This window comes from Heloderma suspectum, chromosome 2 (genome assembly GCF_057233095.1).
Source record: "Heloderma suspectum isolate Gila_16-S chromosome 2, 16-S_ref, whole genome shotgun sequence".
NCBI classification, from domain to species: domain Eukaryota; kingdom Metazoa; phylum Chordata; class Lepidosauria; order Squamata; family Helodermatidae; genus Heloderma; species Heloderma suspectum.
This window is the reverse complement of record NC_139459.1, coordinates 300,247,835-300,272,419: the sequence shown is the minus strand read 5'-3', so window position 1 is coordinate 300,272,419 and position 24,585 is coordinate 300,247,835. Positions and strand designations below refer to the sequence as shown.

At 43.8% G+C, this 24,585-nt stretch overlaps 1 protein-coding gene and 1 pseudogene across 2 annotated transcripts in view; one reads left to right on the top strand and one right to left on the bottom strand.

The window, feature by feature from the left end:
- The window catches only part of ARHGEF3 (Rho guanine nucleotide exchange factor 3), a 229,399-nt gene that overhangs the window by 28,420 nt on the left and 176,394 nt on the right, over window positions 1-24,585 (top strand). The window lies entirely within an intron of this gene.
- On the bottom strand, window positions 19,162-24,246 carry LOC146354880 (uncharacterized; annotated as a pseudogene).

Sequence of the window (24,585 nt, the reverse complement as noted above, 5' to 3'; positions counted from 1 at the left end):
GATCGGGAAACCTGACAGGGGGCAGGAGGCAATACTCACAATGGCCACAATCTTGTTCAGAAAACTGGCAATATCGCCCTCATTTGTGGTTGTACAGAAACCATTCATGATTACAATTAACTGTAATTTTTTGTTCTGTAACTGGTCTAGGTTGGTTGTTAATACTAAGTGCAAAAAAGTGGCCTTAATAAAAATTTGGTTAGAAATCACTATTGTACAGCCTGAAATTGCTGTCATTTGAACTAGTGAAGAGTTTAATAAGAATTATATAATTTTATTCAGTTATTCAGTTATCAATACATGTTTGAGTAACTAGCATTCAATACCTGCAGATCTGAGCAAACATGTTCATCTGTGAAGTATTCTTTCATGCCATAAAAGAAAGCAATAGCAGACATGTTAGTGATAGCAGCATATGTTATTCATGGATGTTATATAGTGCAACTCAGGTGACGAAAGCATGCATGCAACAGTATCGTTCATATTAATCGCATTCACTGTCATCATCTGTTGTCTGTGTGTCCTCCACCATATTATTCTCACTTCTGAGTGTCATTCTTGTTCACTTTCTGGCAGCACAGCATGCAAATCGATGGTGATGGCAGCTGCAAGAGTTTGACACGCGCCTGGCCTTCTTACATGAAAGTTTCACTAACTGTAGAATAGCCCATGGAGCTGATGGCATTGTAGTAATCCTGGACGATTGTTGTCTTGTATTTCCTATCTATAGCCTGCTTCTGGTGATTGAATGTCAGTTCAGCAGTTGAAGGTTCTATGGTTAAAATGTTCGGAGACTGAATTCCAGGTTTAATCTGACTAAATTTAGATCTATTTGTGTGTGTGAGTCTGGAAGCGTGTAACGAAGATGTACTGCGGATTCTCTTTGTACCTTCTGGAAGGTGTGGCAGTAACATTCACATAACTTAAAGGCTTCTGTTCTGGAACACTTAAGAATAACTTCATTTATTTAGTGGCCCAGTTCTCATGTCACAATAGCCCAGTTGTTGTTTTTTTAATGCTGGGTTTGACTGCCCAGTTGGTCCCACTACAAGCAGGAGCAACTAAACAAACCATGGACCTTCTGTCAGTGGTTTGGTACATTGCCTTGTCTCTCCCTGACAAGCCAGAGTTGTCATAACCCATCCAGGTACTCTGGTTTGTCTCTGCCTGTCAAGTCATCTTGGGTTATATCTTGTTCCACATGCTGTTCCCCTAAAAGGAGTACATTTGAGTTGTTATAATGGAAATGGAGTCATAACCATCTTGGGTAATGACTGGCTTGTCGGGGCAGAGATAACCCAGAGTTCCTGGTTCTCATGTAATGCTAACCAAACCACTAATAGAAAGTCTGTGTTTTGCTTAGCTGCTCCTACTTGCAATGGGAACGATCAGGCAGAATGCACCAGTATGCTGCCATGTTCACAATAACCCTATATTTAAAAAAATTCTGAGTTATCGTGATGTGCGAACTGGCCCAATATCTTGCTCCACATATTGTGCCCCTAAAAGGAGTAGATTTGAGTTGTTATAATAGAATTAGTTGCATGAGAATCTAAAGCCCTCAGAAATGGGCAAAGATCCTGTGAAGCTGAGATTTCACTTGGAGAAGATGAGTCACATAGCACAGCAATTCTTGTAGTGTATGCCCAGAAATGTATACAAAACATTGTGCTCCACTGGTAACATGGTGATGACAGTCCAGAAGGTGATCTCAGTCTTACATATATGCATTCAGAAAAATAGGCCTTGTGACAAAACAAAAGAAAAGACATCCCAGAGGCAAATAAAAATTGAAACAAACCTAAGACTTAAGTGAAAAAATACTCAGTACAGACCGACTAGGGACAAATATTGCTGTGGCCATTATCTCACTACTGCTTGTGTTTTCTGATACTGTTACAGGTGCATGTAAGTGAAGGCTGTTAGGGATTGTAGTTTTTAATCCCTTTGTCTTGGTGAACTGGCATTAGGAAAAGTTTGCAGGATGTTTTGAGCAGCCTAGTGGAGAATGGTGCAATTGTTTGGTCTCTTGCATACTTTTGCCTTGAAACCCTACAAAACTGATTAGGAATTGCTTTTGTGCAGAAGACTATAACAGCCCTGCTGAATCAGATAAAACACCTATCTAGTCCAGCATCTTGTTTTCCACAGTGGCCAACCAGATGCCTATGGAAATCCCATGAGCAAGGCAGAGCGTAAAGCCAACAGCCCTTGCCTGCTGTTGCTTCTGAGCAATGGCTATTTGGTGCCTTTGAACACGTAGGGTACATGTTAGGTCTACATTACCTGAAGAATCATCCCGTATGCATCTATCAGGACCCTGAGATCAACCTTGGAGCCCATTCTCTGGCTGTCCCTGCCAAGTGAGGTGTGGTAGGTGGTTATTGGAGAAAGAACATTTTCAGTAGTGGCACCCTGGCTATGGAATGCTCATCCCAGAGTGGCTCTCAATTTGATCTCTTTGGTGCCAGTTTATATGCTGCATATATGGTTTATAGATGTACTTTAATATTTTATGATATTAAGACACCTGGAGAACTTTGTTGTTGGGTGGTACATAAAGTGGCTGTTTGGATCCTGGCCAATACCTTGAGCTCTCATTGGTTCTTCTCCTTTTTAGCCATTTTGAGAAAGCAAGGGAAGTGTAATTGTTGCTAGGCCATCTAATGAGCACAGAGTATTGTGCAGAGTCTGAGAATCAGAGGAGCAGTAATTAATGGCACCAAAGTAAGCATGCAACAGCCAAAGCAGATAGATACACTTCTATATGTATGAGTGATTGAAAATGTATCTCCCTTTCAAATTGAGATTAATCAGCAGAGTGGGAAGAAGCTGACTTCTGGAATTACTGCAAATTTTAGTAAGTTGCACAACACCTGTTGGCTTCTATCATGAATATCTACGGGAATAAAACATTCTTCAGTCCTTCTGCCTAATGTGGGAATGCATGAAAATGGGCAATATGTTTAAGATCGTATATCAGCAAGGATGGAAATTTAATCTGTTTCTAAATATTCCCTGGCTGCCTTTAAACAATAGATGACATATAAATGGGTCATCCACGTAGCTATCTTTTTTCTTATTATAGAGTAATATGTAGTTACTTTGCAATATGAATTAATGAAAATTATGATCTTGGGGTGAATAGAAAACACATTCCAAATAAGGAGCACTGTGGAAAGTTATGTTTCTGTTTTAAATTTGTGCCTGGTAAAGTTCTGTTTAGGGCTGTTTTACACAGGTGGTTTTCCCCTCTGTGTAAAAAAAAGATTATCTGTGTAAAAGAATGCAATATGAAGTTGTGATTTTGCAGGTTTTAAAAATACTCTTTTAAGAATACTTTGTGGACAATGTATTTGCACTGCACATTGCCAAATGGGAAAGAGTAAGAAGCATGAAGCCATAGCCTTGTATTGTACCTACTTAATATGTACTTTATGTTCTCTCATTTGAGCCAAGTACTGTTGTACTGCATACAATATATAAATTTACTGTAGTTTGACACTTCAGAAAAACAGTTCCAAAGTTACTACCTACACTGGAGTAAAACCATCAGTGGGAATCCCACTCCATGCTGAAAATTCACAGTTTGACCTCTGTTCTGTCTTGCTGTGCTTCAGCTATGTGGGGGTCCTAAATATTGTACAAAAATCCTGAAATGAAGTAGTTGGGGTTAGAAGCTCTATCAGGAATTGGCAAAAGTTTTTTCGGGGTGTGTGGAGTGTGAACACAAATACCCTCCACCTGTTATAAAGTTCTTTGGCAGAAGTCATAGTGCAGCCATTACATTTTTTAAAATGATGCCCAGTGCAGCTTAACTCTTTTCTCTATTCTGTGCCCCCTTGTTTGGTTGTTGATCAATAACTGTTCAGTTAACTCTACTGATGAGAAGTTTCCTTGAGGTGTGTGGCTTGGAGTGGGCATATCAGCCATTTCTGCAAATAGCATCTAATCTGACCCCTACTTCAGGGTAGGACTGTACAGAATGAGGATAGGTGATATCTGACCCTTTGATGTATTTAAGATACTCTCCAATTGCTAGGTGATGCTTTGTGCTTTATCTCTAACTATACTTACAGCTGGGCTTGCAGCTACTGAGTGATAATTTAGTAATACTTCTTTGTATATCAATCAAGTTGTAAAATATAGTACGTATTGCATAGTTCAAGCCCACAGTACAGTATATTTGTATTCTAACAGCCATTTGTTGTTTCTGATTTTAACAACTTGGCTTTAACAACAAATAAAAATGAAAAAGAAAAAGAAAAGAAGTTGTGTTTTGAGATGTGGGAAATCTGGAGAAGCTATGTATATGATAGACCAAGTTAAGATTATCTTGGAACATAATGTTTTGTTGCAGGCACTGAAATTCAGAGAATAGTAACTGGTGTCAAAGTTTCTCAACCCAAGAAAAGCTAATGTATTCTTTAACAAAGAATTAGTCAGGTGTAAAACAAAACCCCATACACATGCAGACTTCGTTTTCCCATCTGTGAAAAACAAATATCTTATATTCTCTGAGATCTATAATTCGCCATAAATAGTGCTTTGCTACTCATAGAACAGCTTCTTGAATGGTTTAGTAGTTAAATCATGGCCCACATCTACGAACTGAATATTTGAAACGGATCATATTTTCTATACCCTGATGAGAAGATAATATATGTTCTTCTTGATTGTTATCTCAATCATTGGGAGTTAACCACTCTGAACAGCAGGGGGCTGTATTTACCAAGAATGTAAAATCCTATGTATTTGCATTTCTCTCCTTTAATGTTTAACAGTCGCCATAATGGTGCAATAACATTCTGTAAGGTTTTTTTTGTTTTGGATTTAAAAAAAAAATTAAAAGTCATATGCATTGAAAACATAGATGTTGGTATATTTGTTGTCCTAATTAAATATATCTTCTGTGCTGGCATTTAAGTGGGGGATGTGAAGTGTTTTTATTAATTTGTGCACGATGTTTGTTCTTGTTTCAAATTCTCATTGTCAAACTACACTAAGTTGGATCCAGAGATAGCACCTGCCTTTCCTGGCTTCCTCCCACCATACACACACAATACAGCTCACTGTTTTCCCCGAAAAAGTCACTCCAGGGGGTCCAGGAACCCACTAAAACGGTGTGTGTGATGGGGCACAGGGGCCTGCAGTGGGATGGGGAAATAGAGAGAATTCAGAAGGGCTGGCTTGCACAAATGGAAATGCCTTTCTGCTCATGCATCACCTCTCTGGATCCAAGCCATCAACTCTGTGGTCAAGCATATAACAAGCTATCTGTTTTGCTAAAATGTCCAAAGTCTTCAAGCTAGTGTAAGATGGTTTTTGATTTGGAATCTTTTCAGTTATGTAATGTATTGTTCTATATGCCTATACTGAGCATCCTAGAGCTTAGCCCTAGTGAGCTCCTTAAGAGACTTTTAGCACAATCACTTGTTTTTCACAAAAATGTACTTGTTTCTCAACGTTAATAGCCCAAATTGCAAATTAGTACAGTTGTTGTGAACCTCTCATATTTTCTCTGTACTCAAGCTACATTATTTTGTGGATTGCTGTGGTATCAAGGTAGATTTCAATGGTATTAGGGAAGCTATCAAAATGGGTGGGGGGCCTGTAGAAAGTGTGCAGAGTTCTCGTGTGTGTATTTTCCTTCATGCAGAACTCTATGCACTGATGCCTAAAGGTGTAGATATACAAAGGTACCCACTCCACAGTTTATGAAGCTAACATGTAATGGGCAGTAGGCTTGAATAAAGCTGCATTGAGGTACATTTGGGAGAGAATCTAGGCAAAAATGTTAAAATAACATTGAAGCCCAGAGCTTACAGTTGGCACAAAATGTAGGCCATACAGCTTTCTGTCCCTGGTTGTCTAACCAGCTTGCCCTTGGATCTGATGGCACTGTTGCTGAATGCCAGGTCAGTCCAAAATAAAATCTCCCTCATCCACAATTTAATTGTGGATCCCTAAAGGGGGGGGGGGGAATCAGTTCCCAGAAAACCACATATCCTATGGCCGTCTAGCCACTGACTAGTGGCCATAGGATTGCTCCCCCCCAAGTGCCAGCAGCCTTTCCTCTCTGCATTGGTCCGCTCTCAGAGGCCAATGGATTCTGATGGATTCCAGAGGGCTGCGGGGGATTTTCCTGCAGGTATGGATGACTCTCCTGTTGAAGCCCTGGTTACTCTGTGGAATGCAGAGATGACTACTGCAGTTGACATGATCGCTCCCAAGTGCCCTGTCCCTCTGAGCTTATATGCTCAAAATGGTAAGATACTACTTGGCAAATGGTTAAATCTGGGGTTTGTGTTTTGTTTGGATGGCACTTTCCCCCTAGTCTAAATAGAATAGGCTTATGATCAGTACGAACACAAAAAATCACACTTGTTCCTTCAAATTAAATTCTACCCACTCACTGTGGGCTTACTATTGCTTATTATGCAAGTTGCAGTGGTGTACATATGTAATGGTTAGATTGTTGGAGTAGGACTGGTGGAAACCAAGTTGAAATGCCCACTCAGCTATGAAGCTGATTAGATGACTTTGGGCCAGCCACTATCTCTCAGCCTAAGCTACCTCACAGGGTTGTTGTAAGGAAAAATGTGGGGAGGGGGAAAATGACCATGTATACTGCCTTGAGGTTCTTGGAGGAATGTAATACATAAAAAAATCTCCCCTGTTTTTTCATTGTATGGTTATATATTTTGATATGTGTTAAGTGGTAACTAATTTAAGTGATTCCAGGTATATACCCAGAATTCATGTTTCCCTAGTTACAGCTCTCCTCTAAATAGGCCATATTCTAATGAACAATGAAAAAAAGGAAGGGTGGGACACACAACTGAAATTGGCTTCTGGACTTCAGTGGTGTATTTCCTTTATATTTCCCTGGGATGTCTAGAGAAGTCATTTAAACTTTAGTTGCAATATAGTAATTCCTTGGATGACTTATGGATATTGATTCCTGGTTTTCAGATATTGTGAGAGTAATAGCAAGAGACAAAATCTCCCATAAGCAAATATTCAATTTCTTCCTTTTTCTAGAGGGTAGCCGTGCTAGTCTATTGCAGAAAAAACAACAAGGAGTCTTAGAGAGCAATCCTATGGCCACTAGACACCGTCTAGATGGTATAGGATTTTTTAGTTTTTGGAAACCAGTGTCATCAACCTTGGTTTCCAGAAACGGCTCTCCCTGCCCCCCGCCCCTCGTAGCCAGTGTGATTCTTTCCGCACTGTTGCCATGTTCAGAAATGGGGCATGGAGAAGGGGTAAAGGGGGAGTTCCTGGGGGCAGGGAGAGGAGGATACCGTGGAAGCTGCTTTAGACAGCTTCCTATCAGGTCTCCAGGCTCGTTCCCTCCCGAAGCTACGGCTAGACATGTGAAAACACGCATCTAGGCACAAATGCAAGGTGGGCGGGGCGCGGAGGAGAGGAACCCCTCCATGCTCTGTCTGCCCTGCATTGGATAGTCAGTAGCCTCCGATTTTGGAGGCTACCGACTACCTCAATAGGATTGCTGACTACCTCAATAGCTATATGTTGTTTGTGTATATTGTCTGTTTGCTTTTATGTAAATGGCTTTTAAACTTTTTATATTGTATTTAATGTTTTAACTTCTGTAAACCGCCCAGAGAGCTTCAGCTATGGGGTGGTATAATAATAATAATTGTGCCCTTAAATACTAATAAATTTATTCTGACACAAGCTTTTGTGGACTATAGTCCACTTCATCAGATGAATTTATCTTCCTTGACACTGATATTCTGAAGTGAATATACTTCTTGTATTTTATATCCTGATCCTGAATACATTTACTTGAAAGTAAAACTTGTGGATTTCAATCAGTATTACTTCATGTGCGCAGCCTCAGTATGCTATGTTACAATTGTTTATCAAACAGTTGTTTTCATTTAGATCAAATACAGTGACTAAATGACAGTGGAGAGAATTGTTGTAGATCACAAGCTGAATATGAGCCAACAATGTGATGTGGCTGCAAAAAAGGCAAATGCTATTTTGGGCTACATTCCAAATCACATGAAGTACTAGTTCCTCTCCACTCAGCACTGGTTAGGCCTCATCTTGAGTACTGTGTCCAATTCTGGGCACCACACTTTAAGAAGGATGCGGACAAACTGGAGAGGGTTCAGAGGAGGGCAGCGAAGATGATCAGGGGACTGGAAACAAAGCCCTATGAGGAGAGACTGAAAGAATTGGGCATGTTTAGCCTTGAGAAGAGAAGACTGAGGGGAGATGTGATAGCGCTCTTCAAGTCCTTGAAAGGTTGTCACAGAGAGGAAGGCCAGGATGTCTTCTCGATTATCCCAGGGTGCAGGACACGGCAGAATGGGCTCAAGTGACAGGAAGCCAGATTCCGGCTGAACATCAGGAAAAACCTCCTGACTGTAAGAGCAATACGACAATGGAACCAATGACATAGGGAGGTAGTGGGCTCTCCCACACTGGAGGCATTCAAGATGAAGCTGGACAGCCATCTGTCAGGGATGCTTTGACTTGGATTCCTGCACTGAGCAGGGGGTTGGACTTGATGGTCTGATAGGCCTCTTCCAACCCTACTATTCTAAGATTCTATGAGAATGTAACTAGACCAACTCAGAACTTTGCTGGTGGAATGAAATCTCTATATAGTGGCAAGCTTTTTGTTAACAAATGGTGGAAAAATTCCAGAAAGTTCACTACATGTCCACGTTTACAATAAAAGAAAGAAATTCCAGGGCACTCTGTGTTTCCAAGATAAGCAGAGCCAAAACTGCTTCATAGTTCACATGCCAGATTGTGTTCCTGTCGCTCTGCTAGTTATTGATAATAGTAGCTATGATACCCATTATATTCTACAAAGTGAACCATGTAAATTATGTTGGGTTCTTTTTTTTCATCATCTATAGCCAAATTTATATTCCTTGTTTACTTTCCTTGTATATCATGACTCAGATTTTAACAACTGAATAAGTGAAAACGTTGTTCGTTCATGTTCGAGTTTTCAATTATATTTTGAGGGAGGAGAGAGGGAGAATGCACTTTAATGTGTATAAAACAACTTGTCCTGTAAACTGAATGTGTTTTTTCAAAAGCCACAATTCTTTTCACAATTAAGGTTGTAGAAATGAAGTTGTGAAAAACCTCTTCACTGATAAAAGAGCCAATTTAGCATCTGCAATCCTTGAGAGAGTTAAATATCTCCTAGCCTTGACTTTGACCTGGGTGGGCTAACTCATCACAGTGGTCAAAGTTCTAAATCTACCTCCTAGCACTGTAACCTCCACTAGTCCCCAGGAAAATATCTCTGATCTCCTGCTTAATTCTGATTTTCGTATGGTTGCTCTTCTATCAATTTTAAAAGAGAAAATGCAATGTACTGTACTGTTCAGCGCAAAGAAAGGTGAGAAATCCAAACTGGGTTGTATTAAAAAATATGGCTAAAAATGGGGCAAGGCATACAGGAATCCCATAATATGGTGTGCAGTGGAATTAGTGAAAACTTGGATGAAAATGCAAAATAAAACATCATATAATTGCAAACACGCTGCAGCATAAATAGCAGCAATTGGCAGGGTCTGATGTAAATAGTTTCCACATGTCAGAATGAATTATTTAATGTTACTGGGGGTTTGGAGAATTATGTGCTGCTGCTACACCACAGAAATACAATTCAGTCATGGTCCCTTGAATCAGTTTTGGGGTGGTTTTGTCACCTTTGTGTAGGAACATTTGTTTGAAGAAGTTTCATACTGGAAAAGCTGCAAAATGGTTTTAGGCAAATTGAGGATATAGCTGCTCTGAGAGTGGCTTCTCCCACAATGTTCTGGATTCTAGTACAGATGCTAATGTACTAAATACACATAATGTAGTGGCCTAGGCTTGAGGCCAAGCTAGGCATGGGACTTCTCCACACAGGGGCTTTTATCCTGCTGTTGAGATTGGTTATTCATGAAAGTTTGTGGGTTCTTTACATGACGTCATCAACCTCCAGGGTGTCTCCCGCATTAAATGACCTATATCCAATTTTCAAAAAGATCGAAGATAATGAGCTGTCAAATTACAGCACTTTGAGTTCCCTAAAGGAAAAGAGGAAATCTCACAATTAGAAGAGCTAGACCCCAGCACCCTCTAGTGGCTGTATAATGAAACTTAGAACAACACAGATAAGGGGGGAAAAGAGGGAAGGGAAGTGTGGGTAAAGGGAGCCCATCGTGATCCTGCATTTAAAACAGAAGCAGAAAGCCCCGGTAAAGTTGCGTGATTTTAGCCTGGTGTAGAAAGGTTTATGATGTGAGAGATACAACTAGTTCCTTTTTCTTTTCCCCAAAGCAGCTGCGGGTATAGCGGTAGTGAATTGGCTTGGATCTTCAGTTCTGGCAGAGAGGGGGTTGACCTTCTTACCAGTGCAGTTTTCTCAATAGAAAATTGTTCTCTCCTCCACCTCTGCAGCTGCTCGTAGCTGTGGAGAGGAGGAACACAGGTACAGTATGGGTACCTAACCATTCCCTCCCTCTGTGGCTAACAGCAGCTGTGTGAGTGAATGGGATGTTTTTCTATTGGCATGGCGGGGGTGGGGGTGGGGTTAACCCACACTCCAGTGCTGTGGCCTCAGTCCAGTTTGGTCCCCTCTGACTGCTTTTGTGCTAAGAAAGGTTGATCAGATGTCCCGTGTCACATCTAGTTTGGCTCTCACTGAGACAGTAAACCTGTGTCCAAACTGTATCACTTAAGACTGGTGTAGGTTTTGTATGACTGAATGCACCTTTATACAGTTTCTTTGTAAAGTGCCTCAGGACTTGTTTTGGTTGCGTGAAACAATAGATAAATGTAATAAACTAAACCAATAGAAAAACTCACTCTGCATAGGAAAATAGCGTATTAGGGAGAAGGGGTTTAGTATAGCCTTCTCCCTGACTTGCTAGTTTTCTGTGTGGAGGGATTCTTTTCTCTTTTTTTAATGGAGAGGCATTAAACAGTGTGAGCATCTCCTTCTGTATTTTGAAGTGGTACAGCCTAGATATGTGTTTAGTATCTCGGTGAGAACTAGGCAAGTGGTATACAAAATGCAGAATGTTTGGTTCAAGTAGATAAGGGTGGTTTCTCAAGCAGTGTAAGTAATGTCTGAGAAAGAATTAGGCCTATGTTTTTTGTATTTATATTCTGAATTTCCTACCCACTGCAGCTCCTCCAGCCCCCTGAAATGCTACACCAAGAATCAGAAGACAGTGCTAAATGGGGTGAGCGATGATATGTGGGAGGAGGGGGGATCACCAAAAATCAGGTGGAGGGACCTTCCGTGAGTGGAGTCCTTCCTCTCACATAAAGTCACTTTTTCTTGTGGGAGGCAGATCCCGGATCCAATCCACGATGTATTGTTTGTGTCTCTTAAAAATATGTGGGAGTAATGTCTGAGGGGTTCATTACACGGGGGCAGAAATCCACATCAAAACCAGGGCTTTCTCCGTCCGGTTTCACTGCGGGATTAGATCGGGCTCCTTTACACAGTTGTTTCGCTCTTGTTATATTCTGTTGCTTACCTTTTCACAGGGTGGCTACTTTTCCATGAAAAACCATTGTATGCATTGGGGGCATTGGAAATTTCCTCCCTGATTCCTGCCCCTTTCCCTCCTCTCACACATTACTGGTGCTTTGGTTGTGATTGACATGCAATGCAGGTGGACAGCAACCACCATTGAACTGCCTGAACCCTGCCTTCGCTGGCACTGGTTTCCCAGCGAACTGCTGAAATGCTGGCATGCTGGCCATTCTGTGCTGTGGAGTAAGCAGCCGAAGTCAGGAGCAAAAGTTAGTGTATTGCATTTAGCTAGGGCATAGCAGCAAGCCAGCAGGTCAGTATACCAACACGCCCACCACCCCGTGATGGTGGTCATGATGCCATCGTCATTATGACCATGCCCCCAACAACACCAAAGAAAGCACATTTTTCATGCAATGGGAGAAGTACATGTGCAGGCCATGGTGCTCCTGTTACATAGGCTGAAACAATGCTTCATTTTTTTCTGTTTGGGGATACCACGGGATTGTTGTTGTTGTTCAGGGGAAAATGGCGGGAAAATCACTGGATGATTACGCTGTCGTGTAATGGACCCTCAGACTTCCATGAGTGGCCAGTCATGAATCTGTGATAAATTGCAGGTGTAGAGATGCCCTGAGAAAGGATTAGGTCCATGTTTTTTGTGTATCTTGAAAGAACAAAATTTTAATATGCTCATTAAGGGAGCAATCCTATGGCAGCTAGACAGTGGCTAGATGGCCATAGGATATGGTGTTTTCCGGGAGCTGACCTCGGAGCCCGTGCCCTGAGGTTGGTTCCCAGAGAACCGACTTCCCCCAACTTCTGTGCTGCCTCGGAGGCAGCGTGGAACAGCCCCATCCTCCACGCTCGCAAGAGGAGCACAGAGCGGCTGGAGAGGGGCGTGGCTGGGGGCATTCCGGGGCGGGGAAGGTGGAACTGCCTGTATGACACATCCTATGTGTTGTACAGCAGCCTCCTTCCCCGTTCCATGCTCCCATGGCTAGAAGCTGAAAGCATCTGTCTAGACAAAAATGCAGGGCAGGAGGAGCGCGGAGGGAATGATCTCCTCCGTGCTTCCGCTGCCCTGCTTTGGATAGGCAGTCGCCTCCGAATTCGGAAGTGGCTGCCTATCTTGATAGGATTGCACCCTAAGTCTCATAGCTGGCATGCTGTATGTGTCTTAGAAGTGCTAGGATACCCACTGTCGAAAGCTCCTGAAAATCAGATTGACTTACATTACAATTAACTTACTGATTTTTATTAATCATCTGAATTTGCTGTGGAGGTGACAAGTTTCAGAAACATAGCAATTGCATTTTAGAATTAATGTAGTGTAAATTTTGATGAAGACTGAGTGTGTTCTGTTCTTAGTTGACATTCTCAATAAAGCTTCCCTGGGAATTTCATCAGGTGTCACTCCAGTGTATTCAGCAGTTTTTCTGTAGAAATTGCTATGACAACACTGATGCAAGAAATATTCCTGCAGGAACCCAACTGTGACAACCAGTCATTTGAAAACATTTTTGTTCTGTTGTATCTTACATTAGGTTAATAACATGACCCTGAAGAGATAATGGAATAAGTATTCAAAGTGCCTATTCTGTTAGGAAATGAGAACAAAATGTAGAGCGCACAGTTCAAAATGTATAACAGCGTAAGGTTACAGAATATTTTGCTGGAAAGCTCTATGAGACTGAAATTAGGCCTAAACATTAGAACACTTAAAACTGGATCCAAAAATTGAGAAAACTATGTCAAATAAAAATGCCAGGGTAAGTATGCAGTAGTGCTTAAAGTATTTGGAATTGTTGAGGATTTGAATCAATGGTGAGATGGTGAAAATAAGTGCTATTAGCATTAAGCACCACTGGCATGGTGAAAGGCAATTTAGGTGGTTAATGCAAAGCAGCCATCACACAGATGCACTTTCAAGTGGGCTCTGCATCTGCTTTTTAGGTGGCGGGGGGTGGATTTGCAATTGTGTCATTCTGGTTACCCTTTATTAGGCTTTATCACTCTACAAAATAACTTAATAGAACCTGGCTGAGTTCCAATAATTTATTCTTCTTCTCCTCCTTTTCTTTTGCTCTGGAGAAATCCATAATGTGGATTACGGGCTAGTTGACACAGTCCTGCACATAGTTTGATGACAAGCAGCCAGGGCCTGATCTATATCTATGGCAGAATGTAGTTGTGGAACACTGAGGTGGTCAAGTGGACTGTAGCTCTTCAGTCTGCAGGTAGAAGATGCCTTTTTTAAAAACATCTCCCCTTGTAACTAAGATGCAAGATGTACAAACAGAAAACCTTCACAGCAGGAAAAAGATCGGACCAGAATCTTTATCCTTTATGTCAGGGTTGGGCAACTGCAGGAGGTCGGGGGGCCATTTTTACCCCTAGACCCCCCCACAGCCCATACTGTATAGGGCATGGAAATGTTTTTAAAGAATGCTGTTCGTAGTGCTATTTAGCAACCAAAGGGTCAAATTTAGCTGGTTTGCAAACTAAATTTGACCTTTTCAGTGGTCTGTAGTGCCATGGGTGCCTTTTTTGTTCAATTTTTATTTAATTTGTGAAGGAATGAGGATTTGGCTAGGTGGTAGCCCTACAAGTCTCTTCTATAGGATAACATCCCCCAAAGGCTCCTGAAGTATAGAATTGTCACTAATTTCTTGGGTGTTCCCTTGCCTGATGTTTGTTAGGCCAAACTAAAACAACTTCTTATTCACTTAACCAGGGTAGCTTTAGAAATCTTGACTCTGGGCCCCAGCTGTACGTAGTAATGAGGGTTCATTATAGATCTCCTTGAGGTTTTGGTTCTCTAAAGAAGAGGGTTAAGGTATGCTTGAACATCCAGTTTATGCAATTTCCTCTCCAAGTAGTGGAAATGGTTTGGGCAAAAGGATGGCAGGAATAACTCCTATGAGCAGTGGAACCAACGGGACATTTTTTCCAAGCCCCATGCCACTTGAGAGGGGTGATTTTCATTTGGTTAAGGGCTGGGAGTGGTGGAAGTGGTAGGCTTCCCCTCATCATGTGCTCTGCTTAAGGTAGGAATCACCCACACCCCATACCTGTAATTTAATAAATAAAAACTGAAGATGAAGCTATATACTATACGGTAAGCGTAACATGTCATTTGACCCTGTAGCGTCTCCTGAATGTATATGCCTTGGGCTCCCCTCACTGGATTCTTTGTGAAGACTCCTGAGAATCTTGTGAATTGCTGATTCTGTATGTAGGCTAATTAGTCTACTTTTGGGATAATTCAGTGATCTGATTAGAAAAACCTGTGGAGAAAGGGACCACTCTGGTGGGTCTAGCTGTTTCTTGCTAGTTCAGCCAGTCTAAGGTTCAGCTCTCATTTCCGATGCTCTATTCACAACAATAGATCGTTGAGCCAACCAGATGGAAGGGAGGAGGCCTTTTTGTGAGTATTGACTGATTTTGTCCCCCATCCTCCAGATGATGAAAGCTTTCATTCTTGTGTTGCCTGTACTGACTAGAACTTGATATGCACAGAGGTCTTGCCAAAGATTCTTAAAGTCAGGTGGACACCTCCAAGTTCTAGTCAATTTATTATGTGGCACATTTGTCAACTGGTGTAGGAGCACTGAATTGAAAGGTTCATGAAGTGAGCCATTCCACTTTTTGTGGGGTGGAAGAACTAGAATATGAAAGTATGCTGCTGTGAAATTGGTCAAGGTAAGGGAGTGTAGTATCCAACGGGGGTCTCCAGTTGTCAGGAGCGCCCTAGCGGCCTCTTTCAGTACACTCCAATAGCCAACTCAAGACACAGATGAAAGGATTCTTTTCAAGGCTTTAATCCTTTTTCAACTTAATGACTCTTTCAGATGCTAATCACCAGCGACTAAGCAATGAACAGCAGAATAACCTATGCTCCGAGTAGGCAGTTGATCCCTGTTTGAAGGAGAATCACTTGAAGACCCTGAACTTATGGGCTAGGGAGAGATCCTCCCTCTTTCCCTTGGGTCCACGGGAGGCGGCCATTGCTTGCGCGCCAAACGGGCGCTATGCCTCCTTTCCGCGCCCTCCATCACTCGTCGCTCCCTGCGTCTGTGCTGAGCGTCTAGGAAGCCCCCCTCCCGCACTTTCTCACTGCTAGGATCACTATCTATCTCAGGAATGCCGGCAGGAGGAATCTTTGCCAGCTGCTGTGCCTGTGAGGGATGAGCTGGCTCCTCTTCCACGGATTGCTGATCCTCCTCAGAATCAGAACTGCTCTGGGGTTCTATCGGCTCAGTTTCCACCCTGACACCAGTGAGCGGCCAGCCCCCGCTGGTCCTGATGCACATGTAGCTATCCTAGCCAGCGCTGGTGCGCACATGACCCCTACCGCTGGCGGGGGCAATTTGCATTTCGGGGGGCAAGTGCCCAAACTAGTGAAAATGCTAGTTTTAGTGCTTGCCCTTGGAAGTGCTAATCGCACCTGTGAGTGGTAGGGGGTGCACATGCAGCAGGGATGGCTGTGTGCTCACCAGAACAGCGGGGGCTGTCCATACACTGGAGACCCCCCCTTGGATACTACCCAGAGTCCCTGGGCCTGATTGCCTGTCAAATGGATTTGATATTCTCCATACAGAATTTATTTCTTTTGCTTGTATTGGGACACTTCAAATTTGGGATGACTCAAGATCTACAGAAAAGAAGATGGAGACCATTGCTGATTATCTCTTCCCCAACAAGGAGCCTCCTTTATGACATCAGAAACATCCGCAGATTAAAACCATCCAGTTGGACTTTATTTTCCTTTGTAAAACCCCAGTATCAAGTTTTGTTTTGAAACAAAATGGAATCTATGTGGTAATTCTGTGGAACTGAGTATTGTGGTACTTCTTGGAAATACGATTCGTCTGTCTTTGGTATGGAAGCTTTTAAATTGCAATTGGAGAGTGGAAGTTAATGATGTGTAATTCTCTGTGTTTTCTTCTCTTCAAAAATCCAAATACATGTTGTTGCAAAGTACAAGACTGGGTTGACTTTGGTTTTCCTCCCAGTAATTTGGAAACTATGAGTATCCTACTTGATACAAAGCTAGGCAATGAATAATGCCCTCTGTTAAAGAAACAAAATAATGATTCAGTAGTTTCTTTTCCATGTCAATTGTATTCTGCAGGTTCTTACTGAGTATCTTAAAAATCAAAAGTATATCTCCAAACCAACCCACATTTGCAACTAACATAAGAGGCAAGCGAGAAACTAAAGTTGCTACACAGTCAGTAATAGGACCTTAGAGATGCACTCACCACATGACTTATTTACTCTGTTTTACCCCCATCTAAGGCAGCCATGGGAAGAAAGGCAGTGCCAGGTACATTTGTTACTTAGAATTAAAGAATTCTGAGCCCAGGAATTAGTTTTATGTACCTGAACCGAATGAGCTCACTGGCCTCCTACACAAATATCTACCCCTTGATCCCCTACATTTTCTTCATTTCAGCAGCTTAATTCAGGATGGGTGTGTGTGTGTCATTTTTTTTGCTGCTTTTATTAAACTATTGGGAGTCAGAAATCATTGCTGATGTACTGAATATCAACCAGAGATCTACCAGTAGATCCAGATCTACCTTCTGGCCACCCCTGGTTTAGGACAAAGAAGTGTTCCAGTTAGCACTGACATGAACAGTACTCTTCTTGTGATAACAAGAAAACAACAGAATGACATTTAATAGGGATAAATGCCAAGTTCTGCACCTAGTAAAAAGAAACCAAATGCGCAGTTACAAGATGGGGGATACGTGGCTCAACCACACTACAAGCGAGAAGGATCTTGGAATTGTTGTCGATCACAAGCTGAATATGAGCCAACAATGTGATGTGGCTGCAAAAAAGGCAAATGCGCTTTTGGGCTGCATTAATAGAAGCATCGCTTCCAAATCCCGGGAAGTACTAGTTCCCCTCTACTCAGCAGTGGTTAGGCCTCATCTGGAGTACTGTGTCCAGTTCTGGGCACCACACTTTAAGAAGGATGCGGACAAACCTGAGAGGGTTCAGAGGAGGGCAACAAAGATGATCAGGGGACTGGAAACAAAGCCCTATGAAGAGAGACTGAAAGAACTGGGCATGTTTAGCCTTGAGAAGAGAAGACTGAGGGGAGATATGATAGCACTCTTCAAGTCCTTGAAAGGTTGTCACAGAGAAGAAGGCCAGGATCTCTTCTCGATCATCCCAGAGTGCAGGACACAGAATCATGGGCTCAAGTTACAGGAAGCCAGATTCCAGCTGAACATCAGGAAAAACTTCCTGACTGTAAGAGCAATACGACAATGGAACCAATTACCTAGGGAGGTGGTGGGCTCTCCCACACTGGAGGCCTTCAAGACGAGGCTGGACAGCCATCTGTCAGGGATGCTCTGACTTGGATTCCTGCATTGAGCAGGAAGGATTCTGCTCTGCTCTGCTCTGACTTGGATTCCTGCATTGAGCTCTGGGGCAAGGGGAAGAGACTGGAGAGGCCAGGATATGATCTTTCCTGAATCTCCTCCAGTCTCCTTCCCTCCCCCTCCAAAGTGCCCTTGCTTAGATGGGTTGAAAAGCCCATCTAGTGAAAAAAAAGGATGGAGGGCAGGGAGGCAAAAATCTCCTCCACCACTCCTCCCGCCCTGCTGGCTTCATCTCAGCAGGACATAGGAATCTAGGAAGCCCTTGAGTTTAGGAGCTTCTGAACAGCGAGGGTGCAATCAAAAGGATTGGGCCTTAAGAGATTTAACTGCTAGAAACCCTGGAACATTACTCTTCAGAAGCCTTCCTCTAAGTCCACTCACTGTCTGAGGATTGGTAGGTCGTGACCCAGTAGATGGTCTTTTGGGTTGTGATGGTGCCCCATATATGGAATGATCTCCCCAGAGAAGCTGGATTGATAACCAGCTTCAGTGTCTCTCGAGCTCCAGGTGAATACCTTTTTTTTTTAAAGCCCAGTGTATTACGTAGCCATTTTTAACTTATTTATTGTTCACTGGGTTTTATTGACCAGTGTGCATCTGCATTTTGCTGTTTTATATTGTAGTTTTTATATTTAAAATTACAAAATATGTATACTGCCCTGGAAGCCTTGTGTGAAGTGTGGCCTATAAATCTGCAGGAGAAATAAACATATAAATGGCCTGGGCTTAGTGTACCTGAAGCACCACCTTCTCATGTATGTAACTGCTCATCTGCTCTTCATCAGAGGCCCTTCTCTGGCCTCCATGCCATTGACATTGAGAGGGGTGGTGACCCGAGTTGGGCTTTGCAGATTTGGTGATGTGTCTTTGGAAGATGCCCCCAAAAGGTTCTGCATCAGGCTTCTCCTTTTTATGTTCTTGGCTGATTCTTCTAAAAGAAATTAGTTTTGCTTCAGTTGATGGTGGATCTTCGGCTATTGGGTGGTATAGAAATGTAATAAATAACTTTTTAAAATGCTGGTTTTATTGTGTTGGCTTATATTGTGATTTGTATTACAATATAAAGCCAACTATTTATTATAAACTGTTTTGAACATATTTTGGGGGAAACTGGATGTTGGGACCCAGCTCACAACATGGGGTATAAATTAATAATAATTCTACACATTTGTATAAATAGGTATTGGTATGATTTAGCTCCAGTGTTTACCATTGCTTATTTCAAATATTTCCCCCCTTTCTATTTATCTTGTACACCATCTCTTCAATGATTGTGTGGTACTTGACTCCAGCATTCTAGCAACATATAAAAGAGAAGTGTAGTCAAAGTATGTTTTTGTTCAAGGCCATAGCTTGGATCAAGAATTGTCTTGGCAAGCAGAAAGGCACTTTTGCTCACACAAGACAGCCCTGTTGCATGAGCGGAGTTCTGCTTTCCTATTCCTGGATCGAAACCCATATTTGTATGTGCTTCCTAAAATAATTTTCATAATTCTCTTTGGCACATTCTCTAAAATGAATGAAAGCTTGACAGGTCATTCTAGGTCATCTTCTTATTGCAAAAGTGCAAGGCTAGCTCTTGGGAGTTGGCTAAGGCAAAACAATGCTATAGGCTGAAAACTACTGAGTTCTAATTACCAACTCCTGATTTATGTTGATAACAAGAAAATTGCCTGTGCTGGGAAAACATAAAAAAGAAACCCAGAGTATTTCTCTCTTCCACATGTATTAGACCACAAGAAGTTAGTCATTTGTTTCATTAGGATGCACGTTGACTTCACATGCTTCATCACTTTGTTAGTTAGCAATACTGGGGTGTGGAGGTGTGAATCGAGTGGTTAGATTATTTTCATTTCCTGTGAAGGTGGTTTTGATAATACAGCACAGCAGAAAAAGAAGACAACTACCTCTCTTATGTTCAATCAAGTGTGTCAATGGGCCAGTTCAGATGATCAAAATAAGCCACTGTGGCTGTTGTAGGGTTATTTGGGGGTTGTTTCCCCCTCCAACAAGCCATGCTGCCCAGATTTGGATGACATGACAAGACAAGCCCATCTTATCTCACCATTCCACAGCTAGACTAGAAACTTAACAGAATCATGCTGTGTCTACCAGGAACTGTCCCAGAACATTCAGGAATCCTTTGGGTTTCATACGTCTCTGGTGGCAGATCTTCTTCTTTGTCTTCTCCTCCTCCTCCTCCTCTTTCTATCCTGTCTTTTCCCCAATACTGGGACTCAAGGCAGCTTTTCAACGTTAAAACTTGTACAATTAAAACCTATAAACAGAAATATAAATACAAGTGTACAAAAGTTAAAAATATAATTAAATCATCAATATTAAAATTGAAAAGACAAAAAGAAAAATAGTATCCATCCGTCATATTTTCACAGGTCCAGACTAGTTATCCCCAAAGGCCTGCTGGAACAAAAGTTTTTACATGCCTACGAAAGCATATCAAGGAGGGTGCCACTCTTGTCTCCCTGGGAAGGGAGTTCCAGAGCCTTGGGGCAGCTACCGAGAAGGCCCTCTTGCGCGTTCCCACCAGGCGTGCCTGTGATGATGGCGGGATGGCGAGAAGGGCTTCTCCTGAAGATCTCAGGGCATGAGTAGGCTGATAGGGGAGAATATGGTCTTTCAGATAACCTAGACCTGAGCCGTATAGTGCCTTATAGGACATGACCAGCACTCTGAGTTGTGCCCGGAAACAGACCGGGAGCCAGTGAAGCTGTTTTAACAGGGAAGTTGTATGCTCCCTGTAACCAGCCCCAGTCAGCAATCTGGCAGCAGCTCTTTGAACTAGCTGAAGTTTCCGAACACTCTTCTGAGGCAGCCCCATGTAGAGTGCATTACAGTAATCGAAACGGGATGTAACTAAGGCATGTGTCACTGTGGCCAAGTCAGACATCTCAAGGAATGGGTGCAGCTGGCTCACTAGCTTTAACTGTGCAAATGCACTCCTGGCCACCGCTGAAACCTGAGCATCCAGGCTCAGGGCTGAATCTAGAAGTACACCCAAGCTGCGAACCTGTGTCTTCAGGGGGAGTGTAACCCCATCTAGCACAAGCTGTATCCCTATTCCCTGATCTACCTTTCGACTGACCAGCAGCACCTCTGTCTTGTCTGGATTAAGCTTCAATTTGTTTGCCCTCATCCAGTCCATTACTGCCGACAGACACCGGTTCAGCACCCCAACAGCTTCCTTGGAATTAGATGGAAAGGAAAAGTAGAGTTGGATGTCATCAGCGTACTGGTGACACCGAACCCCCAAACTCTGGACAACCTCCCCCAGTGGTTTCATGCATATGTTAAATAGCATGGGGACAAAACAGAACCCTGAGGGACCCCACAAGCCAATGGCCAGGAAGTTGAACAGGAATCCCCCAGCACCACCTTCTGGGTCCTCCCCTCCAAGAAAGAATGGAGCCAGTGTAAAACAGTGCCTCCAAGTCCCTTCCCAGTGAGGCAGCCAAGAAGGATACCATGGTCGATGGTATCAAAAGCCGCTGAGAGGTCCAGCAGAACCAACAGGGACACTCTCTCCCTGTCTAGTTCCCGGCGTAGGTCATCCAGCAAGGCAACCAAAGCTGTTTCTGTCCCATAACCAGGTCTGAAGCCAGATTGAAATGGATCTAGATAATCTGTCTCATCCAGGAATCCCTGGAGTTGGGAGGCCTCCACATGCTCCAATATCTTGCCCAGAAATGGAGTATTGGAGACTGGCCGATAATTATCCAATATGGTGGGGTTTAGGGAGGCTTTTTAAACAAAGCTCTCACCACCGCCTCCTTCAGGCAGGCTGGAACTCTGCCTTGCCTAAGGGAGGCTTTAACCACTCCCCTTACCCACTCGGCCAGTCCACCTCTGGCTGCTTTTATGAGCCAGGAAGGGCAAGGATCTAGAACACACGTGGTGGTTCTCATCTCTTCCAGGATCCTGTCCACATCCTCAGCTGTACAAATTGAAAAGTATCCAACAACACTGGACAAGCAGGGGCCAAAGTTACATCCACTGGGTCTGTGTCAACTATAGCGTCCAAGTCAGAGCAGATCTGAGCGATTTTGTCTGCAAAGTGCTGAGCAAATTGTTCACAGCAGGCTGTTGAGAGGTTTAACTTATCTTCTTGCATGCTGGTGTGCAAAAGACCCCTAACCACTCGAAACAGTTCCGCTGGACAGCTTTTTGCAGACGCAATAGTGGCAGAAAAAAATTTTTTTTTGCTGCCTGTATTGCCACAGAGTAGGCCTTCAAATAGGTTCTAGCCAATGTTCGATCGGATTCACTCCGAGTTTTCTTCCAACATCGCTCTAGCTGTTTTCTCACTCGTTTCATCACCGCAAGCTCCCTAGAAAACCAGGGTGCTGGTGTGGCTCCACTTTGTGAGAGAGGACACTCGGGAGCAATTGTGTCCACGGCCCTGGTCATTTCTCCATTCCAGAGATTGGCCAGGGCATCGACAGAATCACCTGCCAAGGCAACAGGAAAATCCCCAAGAACCGTCAGGAAACCATTTGGATCCATCAGCCTCCTGGGGCGGACCATCTTAATCGGCCCTCCACCCCTGTAGAGGTTCTGAGTGCCAGCAAGTCTAAACCCCACCAGGTAGTGATCCGTCCATGACAACGTAACTATAGAGAGTTCCTCCAGTCTCAGATCACTATTACCCCATCCATCACAGAAAACGAGGTCCAGAGTGTGCTCAGCAGCATGGGTAGTGCCAGATACCTTCTGGGACAGACCCATGGTTGTCATAGTGGACATGAAGTCTTGAGCCGCTCCCGACAGGGCAGCCTTAGCATGGATGTTGAGATCCCCCAGCACAACAGGCTGAGGGGTCTCCAACACCAACCCCGAGACTACCCTGGCTAGCTCAGGAAGGGAGACTGTTGAGCAGCGGGGTGGACGGTACCACAACAAAATCCCTATTCTGTCCCAGGCACCCACCTTCAAATACACACACTTGAACCCAGAAGACTGCGGGATAGGGCACCTGGTGAGGGGGATCGAATTCTGATAGATCACTGCCACTCCACCTCCCCGCCCCCCAGGTCTTGCCTGCTGCTGAACACAGAACCCTGGAGGGCAGAGCTGAGAGAGATCCCCCCCCCCCCCCAGCTTCATCCAGCCAGGTCTCTGTAATACAAGCCAGGTCAGTGTGCTCATCCAGGATCAAATCCTGGATAGCAGTTGTTTTACCATTCACCGACCTGGCATTCAGCAGCAGCAGTTTCAACCCAGGGGGTCTGTTGCCAGGGCCATCCAGGTTATTTAAGTTGGGGGACAGTCAGCACCCTATTGCTACACACTCTGCCTTTAGAGTGTGACTGTCTCCCCCCTCTGTATCTCCCTCTGCCCTGTAGAACTGTAATGGCCGTTCCCTGGCTCCCAACACCTCCCCCCATCTTTAAAAAACACATCTCTAGTGCAGGCAGTCCAGCAGGCCACACTGAGGCAAACAGTCCCTTTCCCTCCTTTCAAGCAGGGGGACAGGCCCTTGCCCTTGTGTTCCCCCGAAGTGACTCCCCCAAAGGGGCGACCCCCTTTGGTGTTGCCCCCTTCAGCGACAACACCCGCCAGTGGTGGTCCCACCCCCACCGGGGCCTGGGTTTTATGCCCCAACTCCCACAGGTGTTGCAGCTGGGAGTGGTGTGGTGCTTAGCTGGACCTGGGTCTGCTAGGAGGCAGGGTAGTGGGGTAGGGGTGGGGGTGGAGATGGGGGACTGTGATACCAAACCTCACCAGAAAATGGTCTGACCATGAAATCAGATTACTTGACCCCTTCCCCACCCCCAATCTTCAGACCATTTCACTCATTCCCTGTGGCAAAGAGTAGATCAAGGGTATGCTCTGCTCTGTGTGTTAGGCCAGTGACAACCTTAGATAGCCACACAGTTGTCATGAAGGACATGAAAAGTTGAGTTAACCTATGCATGACAGTCCCTGTCTGTATGTTGAAGTCCCGCAGAATGACTGTTCTTGGATTCTCCAATACCATGCTGGAGGCAAATGCATCCAGCTTGGTTAAGGAAGCCATTGGGCAGTGTGGATGGTACACCAGCAACTTCCCCAGTCTGTCTCTTTGGCCTAGCATTCACTACAGATCCTCAAAGCCCTCTCCAACTCAAATAAGCCTTCTGGAGAGAGATGGTATCATTTTGGATGATATCACAGCAACTCCTCTTTCCCCTCCAACCTGGGCTGGTGCTCTACTGAGTACCCAGGCAGGCACAACTGGGTCAGGTCCACTGCATCCAGTTCCCCCACCCAGTTCTTGGCAGTCCATGCCAGGTTAGCTCCCTTGTCCATAGTCAAATCATGGAAGATGGTGGTCTTGTTATGCACCAACTTGGCATTAAATATCAGCACCACCAAGGCTAAAGGGCCCAGTAGTAGAGCAACCAGGAATCCAAGAGATGGAGGGACAGCCTACAGATATCTGACCCCTCCTCCTTGATGACCTGCCCTCCCACAGTGCCATATCAACCCCTGCCCATAATCACACTTATAGGGGCACCCCTGCCCCCTTCTTTCCCCCCTCCATCATGATCACCCAGATACATGCAGCACCACTCTCCCCCAACTCACACAAATATCAGCCAATAACAGACACTGACTACCTGTAAACAAAAGCACCCATTTCACATA